The sequence below is a fragment of the Oncorhynchus kisutch genome, linkage group LG9, assembly GCF_002021735.2.
Source record: "Oncorhynchus kisutch isolate 150728-3 linkage group LG9, Okis_V2, whole genome shotgun sequence".
Lineage (NCBI taxonomy): Eukaryota > Metazoa > Chordata > Actinopteri > Salmoniformes > Salmonidae > Oncorhynchus > Oncorhynchus kisutch.
In genome coordinates this window covers 14,972,058-14,981,299 of record NC_034182.2, presented here as the reverse complement: position 1 = coordinate 14,981,299, position 9,242 = coordinate 14,972,058, and positions in this window count along the sequence as shown.

Genomic DNA, 9,242 nt, shown 5'->3' with positions numbered 1-9,242 from the left:
TTTACTGCCTTTAACAAAAACATAGTTAAGACTCCAGATTTTATTTTAACTAGGCAAGTCAGTTTAAAAAAATACTTATTTACAATGAAGGCCTAGGAACAGTGGGTTGGAGGTTAAATGCCTCCAACTCAATCATCAAGTTTGCGGACGACACAACAGTGGTAGGCTTGATTACCAACAACGACGGGACTGCCTACAGGGAGGAGGTGAGGGCCCTCGGAGTGTGGTGTCAGGAAAATAACCTCACACTCAACGTCAACAAAACTAAGGAGATGATTGTGGACTTCAGGAAACAGCAGAGGGAACACCCCCCTATCCACATTGATGGGACAGTAGTGGAGAGGGTAGTAAGTTTTAAGTTCCTCGGCGTACACATCACAGACAAACTGAACACAGACACCACCCACACAGACGGCATCGTGAAGAAGGCGCAGCAGCGCCTCTTCAACCTCAGGAGGCTGAAGAAATTCGGCTTGTCACCAAAAGCACTCACAAACTTCTACAGATGCACAATCGAGAGCATCCTGTCGGGCTGTATCACCGCCTGGTACGGCAACTGCTCCGCCCACAACCGTAAGGCCCTCCAGAGGGTAGTGACGTCTGCACAACGCATCACCGGGGGCAAACTACCTGCCCTCCAGGACACCTACACCACCCGATGTCACAGGAAGGCCATAAAGATCATCAAGGACAACAACCACCCGAGCCACTGCCTGTTCTCCCCGCTATCATCCAGAAGGCGAGGTCAGTACAGGTGCATCAAAGCTGGGACCGAGAGACTGAAAAACAGCTTCTATCTCAAGGCCATCAGACTTTTAAACAGCCACCACTAACATTGAGTGGCTGCTGCCAACACACTGACTTTAATAATGGGAATTGATGGAAAATTATGGAAAATATCACTAGCCACTTTAAACAATGCTACCTAATATATTGTTTACATACCCTACATTATTCATCTCATATGTATATACTGTACTCTATCATCTACTGCATCTTTATGTAATACATGTATCACTAGCCACTTTAACTATGCCACTTTGTTTACATACTCATCTCATATGTATATACTGCACTCAATTACCATCTACTGTATCTTGCCTATGCCGCTCTGTACCATCACTCACTCATATCTTTATGTACATATTCTTATCCCCTTACACTTGTGTCTATAAGGTAGTAGTTTTGGAATTGTTACCTAGATTACTTGTTGGTTATTACTGCATTGTCGGAACTAGAAGCACAAGCATTTCGCTACACTCGCATTAACTTCTGCTAACCATGTGTATGTGACAAAAAAATTCTGCTCATGAATGAGCAGAGAACTCTGGGGTGGATAATTCTCAAACAAATTGGTTTGACAGTATGTTTGGGAAATGGATAAATGTCATAATCACTGTGTTGTGGGCAACCTTCACCTGTATGACCGTGTTGATATCCTGTGGCTGTTTGATTCTGTGTGTGAGGTCTCATTTCCAGATCTCTGGTGAGGTCAATGACGCAACAGATAGTGAGATACGGACCGATTCCGAGCTCCGTCCAGTGGGATGATGAATACAGGCTTCCAGGCCTAGGAGATGGCTACGCTCCTCTTTTAACTACGAGAAGCCAATGTTAGATGAGACTATTTTAGCTGGTTTAGCAGAGACTGTTACTTTCATGAAGATTATGATGAAAATCCTAAACCGGAAGAGTTATAATTGGATATAAGCTTAGAACAGTCATTGATGAGTAATCGAATGTAAATACATGTATTGGTTTGGTTTATTCTTGTAACATTTATGTTTCCATATAGTGTTTGATATATCAGTGTCTTATTTAGTCATTAAGGGTGGATTGATAAAATAATTTATATGATTAAAAGATAATGATTAAATAATTCTACCCGGAATCTTAACCATTAGGGATTAGAGCTTATGTAGCATGTATAAGGAGTAATTAAAAATATTAAACATCAGTCCAACTAGGTTAGACTGGGAAAGCGAGGAATGTGTGTGCCTCAGTAAATACAAAGAACAATTAAACTGTGTTTGAACCGATCTGGCTAGAACTCTGAGAAACTTATGATAGGACCGGGAGTACTTCTCAAGGTCTCTAATCTAAGGGGAAAGGAACTATCGGCTGGGTAGTGATACAGTGTTGAGAACTCTGGAGAAAGATACTGCTCACCTACTGTTCATGTGCATAGGATATGTATGGTTTGTGAGAAAGTATGTGCGTAAGGAAGGAGCAAGATATAAAAGGGATGTATTTGTATAATGGACTTAGTACTCTCGTGAATAAACCTTTTGACTATTGTAAGCTGGAACTCGTGTCTGTTTCAGAATCTTACAAACTCTGGGTTGCAGACTGAGTAGATTAATTGAAGTTTATGAACATTGATAACAAAATTCTCATAATGGTTCACATCAGGCAATGCTTCTTGTGAATAGCAAACTCTATGTGAGTATTTTTTTATAGGGCAGGACAGCTCAAACCAACATCTTCAATCTCGTCTCATTGATTGGACTCCAGGTTAGCTGACTCCTGACTCCAATTAGCTTCTAGAAAAGTCATTAGCCTCGTGGTGCACATACTTTTTACAACCTACACTGTGAATGTTTAAATGATGTATTCAATATAGACAAGAAAAATACAATTTGTGTGTTATTAGTTTAAGCACACTGTGTTTGTCTATTGTGACTAAGATGAAGAACAGATCAAATTTCTGCAGAAATCCAGGTAATTCCAAAGGGTTCACATACTTTCTCTTGCCACTGTATAAGCAGACCACCAAAAACTCATTTTCAGACAAGATAGAACGGCCAAAGGGGGCGGTGTTGCAATCTACTGCAGATAGAGCCTGCAGAGTTCTGTCCTACTGTCCAGGTATGTACCCAAACAATTTGAACTTCTACTTTTAAAAATCCACCTCTCTAAAAACAAGTCTCTCACCGTTGCCGCCTGCTATGGACCACCCACTGCCCCCAGCTGTGCTCTGGACACCATATGTGAACTGATTGCCCCCCATCTATCTTCAGAGCTCGTGCTGCTAGGTGACCTAAACTGGAACATGCTTAACACCACAGCCATTCCTAAAATCTAAGCTTGATGCCCTCAATCTCACACAAATCATCAAAATGAACCTACCAGGTACCACCCCAAAGCCATAAACACGGGCACCCTCATAGATATCGTCCTAACCAACTTGCCCTCTAAATAGACCTCTGCTGTTTTCAACCAAGATCTCAGCGATCATTGCCTGCAGCCGTAATGGGTCAGCGGTCAAACAACCTCCACTCATCACTGTTAAACTCTCCCTGAAACACTTCAGCGAGCAGGCCTTTCTAATCGACATGGCCCGGGTATCTTGGAGGGATATTGACCTCATCCCGTCAGTAGAGGATGCCTGGTTATTCTTTTTAAATGCCTTCCTCACCATCTTAAATAAGCATGCCCCATTCAAGAAATTTTGAACCAGGAACAGATATAGCACTTGGTTCTCTCCAGACCTGACTGCCCTTAACCAACACAAAAACATCCTATGGCGTTCTGCATTAGGGTAGAACAGTCCCCATAATATGCAACTTTTCAGGGAAGCTAGAAACCAATATACACAGGCAGTTAGAAAAGCCAAGGCTAGCTTTTTCAAGCAGAAATTTGCTTCCTGCAACACAAACTCAAAAAAGTTCTGGGACACTGTAAAGTCCATGGAGAATAAGAACACCTCCTCCCAGCTGTCCACTTCACTGAGGATAGGAAACTCTGTCACAGCCGATAAATCCACTATAATTGAGAATTTAAATTAAGCATTTTTCTACGGCTGGCCATGCTTTCCACCTGGCTACCCCTACCCTGGTCAACAGCACTGCACCCCCCACAGCAACTCTCCCAAGCCTTCCCCATTTCTCCTTCTCTCAAATCCAGTCAGCTGATGTTCTGAAAGAGCTGCAAAATCTGGACCCCTCCAAATCAGCCGGGCTAGACAATCCTGGATCCTTTCTTTCTAAAATTATCTGCCGAAATTGTTGCAACCCCGTTCAACCTCTCTTTCGTGTCGTCTGAGATTCCCAAAGATTGTAAAGCAGCTGCGGTCATCCCCCTCTTCGAAGGGGGACACACTCTTGACCCAAACTGCTACAGACCTATATCTATCCTACCCTGCCTTTCTAAGGTCTTCGAAAGCCAAGTCAATAAACAGATTACCGACCATTTCGGATCCCACCACACCTTCTCCACTATGCAATCTGGTTTCAGAGCTTGTTATGGGTACACCTCAGCCACGCTCAAGGTCCTAAATGATATCTTAACCGCCATCGATAAGAAACAATACTGTGCAGCCGTATTCATTGACCTGGCCAATGCTTTCGACTCTGTCAATCACCACATCCTCATCGGCAGACTCGATAGCCTTGGTTTCTCAAATGATTGCCTCGCCTGGTTCACCAACTACTTCTCTGATAGAGTTCAGTGTGTCAAATCAGAGGGCCTGTTGTCCGGGCCTCTGGCAGTCTCTATGGGTGTGCCACAGGGTTCAATTCTTGGGCCGACTCTCTTCTCTGTATACATCAATGATGTCGCTCTTGCTGCTGGTGAGTATCTGATCCATCTCTACGCAGACAACACCATTCTGTATACTTCTGGCCCTTGTTTGGACACTGTGTTAACAACCCTCCTGACGAGCTTCAATGCCATACAATTCTCCTTCCGTGGCCTCCAACAGCTCTTAAATACAAGTAAAACTAAATGCATGCTCTTCAACTGATTACTGCCTGCAACCTGCCTGCCCGTCCAGCATCACTACGGTTCTGACTTAGAATATGTGGACAACTACAAATACCTAGGTGTCTGGTTAGACTATAAACTCTCCTTCCAGACTCACATCAAACATCTCCAATCCAAAGATAAATCTCACAGATTACTGCACCTGTACATAGCCCATCTATAATTTAGCCCAAACAACTACCTCTTCCCCTGCTGTATTTATTTATTTAGCTCCTTTGCACCCCATTATTTCTATCTCTACCTTGCACATTATTCCACTGCAAATCTACCATTCCAGTGGTATTACTTGCTATATTGTATTTACTTTGCCACCATGGCCTTTTTTGCCTTTACCTCCCTTATCTCACCTGATTTGCTCACATTGTATATAGACTTATTTTTCTACTGTATTATTGACTGTATGTTTGTTTTACTCCATGTGTAACTCTGTGTTGTTGTATGTGTCGAACTGCTTTGCTTTATCTTGGCCAGGTCGCAATTGTAAATGAGAACTTGTTCTCAACTTGCCTACCTGGTTAAATAAAGATTAAATAAATAAATAAATGTTCACCACCAAATCAGAACAGTAGGCCAAGTTATGAGGAGGAAAGGGACCAAAGTATTAGTGTGAGGTACATGGAAACTAACAGCTTACTACACAATATACACTTATGTATACTGTAGCTAAGAAAGTAATACTATCTCCCTGGAATATTACATCATTTATGCAGCAGCATACAATATATCTTTAGACTCGCCTTGTTGTGCTGTTCTCATTTGAACAGGAAAGTGGCGAGGTGGTCCTTGTGGTAAACTTTATCATAAAAATCTGTAATTCTTTGGATATATGGCTCATTGTTGGGCTGCGGTGATATTTAAAAAATATATATTATTTTTACTCAAATAAATTCATTTTCTGAACACCCCCACAACATTAAGTACATATTAAACCTTCAAGAAAACATGTTTTCCCACCTCAGGCATATTATTGTCAATTTTTGTCTGATATGGACACCATTTATCTTCAACAATATCACAGACAATATAGAAGTTGTCTGAATATGATTATAAAATGTACTTGTTATTAAAATCAACATTTACCTAATGCTCATGTGTCCCCCAATTCAATTATTATAAGTATAACATTTATGTAAAATCTCTGAATGTTGCTGTATTAAACCCTGAAATAGACACCTGTCAGTGGTTTCATCATTTCAGAATTTTAACATAAATCTAATCTTCATGGAATTGTCCTTAACATTTCAGACTGAGCTCAGAAAACATTCAATTCATCTTTTCCATTTTATTTAACAAATATTGTCATGTGACGGGGTTGAGACTAGGGTGACAGGGATTAATACTGTAACGGGGTTGAAGAGACACATCGGTTTCCATATAAACCAGTTTACTTTACTATCAACGTCCCTTCAAGATTTACCCCAAAACGTTGCATTTCATTGTATGCAACCATGTAATAAGGACATTAGATATATTTAGAATAATCTGGGTTTATTAACCAAACTGCAGTAAATATCAAACCTATAAAAACACATCAGGCATTAGGGTAATTAATAACATTCAACAGGTTTCATCAGAAAAGTTCAACGTGTCATCAACCTGTAGGAACATTTTCCAAGGGCATTTAGAATGCTAGAACAGCTGTAACTACAGCACTAGTGTCAGCATGACTATCCTTCTTCTCAGGAGCACCATATTCATTCATGGTTTTCTTCTTGAGAGTCTGGCCCACACATCTCTCTCAACCTCTACGTGGCAGGATGTCACACGCTGTGTGGAATCATCTCAAGGACTTCATCAAAGTGATACCAGTGGATGTCGTCTCGAAGGCCAGAAAATTTTGTTTAGTCCTACACAATGCAATCATTTCACTTGCACTCATTTCCTCCATGCCCAAGGATGATGCCTGGATAAAGGTCATCATCATATTCCACTACACACCACTGCCCAAGAAGACTTGCATTTCCCCATTGGATTTTGTCCACACGTTAAGGATTTTTCTCATTGGCTGGCTGTTCTGGAGCAGCCAGGACCTTCTATCTGAAACTGAAGTGACGTGTGTTAAAGCATGTACAGTTTAGGTCCTTCTTTGTTGAACAAAGGCAGCTGACATCATGAGACATCAGCTCACCAGGAGCAAGGCTGATGACCTGGTGTATTGTCATGGTGGAGGGCACCGCTTTTATCGGGCTGGCATCATCTCCATTGCACGTTCAACATCCGCACTCTTCACAAAGAACAGCTTCACTGACGTGTTTATCTCACGGGGGGCTTAGTAAATCTCCTGTGCATCACTGAGAACTCAGCCCTTCGCTACCAACCTGTCTGCCATTCTCTTCAACGTTCCTCCCACACCATCAGGAGCCCCTTTTCCATGGCTTGACTTTAAAAAGTTCCAGTTCCTCAGTGCTCTTTTCCTCTCCATGCTGTTCTCTACTGTTTACACTTCTGATGCTGGTCCCTCTCACTTAAATCACTGATCTTTTTATTTTTCTCCTGCCTCAACATTTATTTTCTATCTCTGTTTTTTCTCAAGGTATTGTTCCCTTTTTTCTGGGTCAGCATTTTGATGTGCTCGACCCAGCTTTTGTCTTTCTCCTGCTGTTGTGGGTACCGCCATTCCCTAGATGTTTCAATGGATAATGTTAAATCAACGATTCTTAGAATGTATACACTATAATCCTTGAGTAATTTAGGATCTAGAGCGACTTAAAGGAACAACTGAAGTTAAGAGCCTTGCCCAACTCTTCTACCACTAGGCTACCTGCCTTAAAATATAATTTTTGTTCACATGGAACACATTACAGCATGTTTCATAAGTGAATATAAACAATAATTCATTTGTTTAGATGCAATATTCATAAATAAAGTAAATAACTCAACCCTCACATGTATCAAATCAAATCAAATGTATTTGTCACATACACATGGTTAGCAGATGTTAATGCGAGTATAGCTAAATGCTTGTGCTTTTAGTTCCGACAATGCAGTAATAACCAACGAGTAATCTAACCTAACAATTCCAAAACTACTACCTTATACACACAAGTGTAAGGGGATAAAGAATATGTACATAAAGACATATGACTGCGTGATGGTACAGAACGGCATAGGCAAGATGCAGTATATGGTATCGAGTACAGTATATACATATGAGATGAGTAATGTAGGGTATGTAAACAAGTGGCATAGTTTAAAGTGGCTAGTGATACATGTATTACATAAAGATGCAGTAGATGATATAGAGTAATGTATATACATATGAGATGAGTAATGTAGGGTATGTAAACATTATATTAAGTAGCATTATTTAAAGTGGAGTTGAGTCAGTGTGTTGGCAGCAGCCACTCAATGTTAGTGGTGGCTGTTTAACAGTCTGATGGCCTTGAGATGGAAGCTGTTTTTCAGTCTCTCGGTCCCTGCTTTAATGCACCTGTACTGACCTCGCCTTCTGGATGATAGCGGGGTGAACAGGCAGTGGCTCGGGTGGTTGTTGTCGTTGATGATCTTTATGGCCTTCCTGTGACATCGGGTGGTGTAGGTGTCCTGGAGGGCAGGTAGTTTGCCCCCGGTGATGCGTTGTGCAGACCTCACTACCCTCTGGAGAGCCTTGCGGTTGTGGGCGGAGCAGTTGCCGTACCAGGCACGACAGGATGCTCTCGATTGTGCATCTGTAGAAGTTTGTGAGTGCTTTTGGTGACAAGCCGAATTTCTTCAGCCTCCTGAGGTTGAAGAGGCGCTGCTGCGCCTTCTTCACGACGCTGTCTGAGTCTATGTTAAATTAACACATTAGATCTCGTAAAACATAATACAAAGAAAAACGCAAGAGAAAAATGCAAGAGAAAGGCCATAATGTATTACTCCAGCCCAGGCGCAATTTAGATATTGGCCACGAGATGGTAGCATTGTATGTGCAAAGTCTGATCAAAAGAACCATTTGTATTTCTGTTCAAAATGTTGTATCAAGACTGCCCGAATGTGCCTAACTGGTTTATTAATACATTTTCAAGTTCATAACTGTGCTCTCTCAAACAATAGCATGGTATTATTTCACTGTAATAGCTACTGTAAATTGGACAGTCCAGTTAGATTAACAAGAATTTAAGATTTCTGCCAATATCAGATATGTCTATGTCCTGGGACATTTTCTTGTTGCTTACAACCTCATGCTAATCACATTAGCCTACGTTAGCTCAACCATCCCATGGGGGACCCACCAATCCTGTAGAGGTAAAAAAAAATATATATATTTTTTTTAAAATAAAGTTTAAATGAATGCTAAATTGATTTCAATTCATTATACTGGACATTTCAGTTTATATACAGCATCTTATAACATTTATTTTTTATGAGCCAATACTTGAAATATAATTTATAAAGTCAGAGGGACTGAAATATTTCCCGAGCCCAAGAATTACACACATGGTGCTTTCAAGACAACTGGGAACTCAAAATGGGAAAATGTTTTGAACGGTGATCCA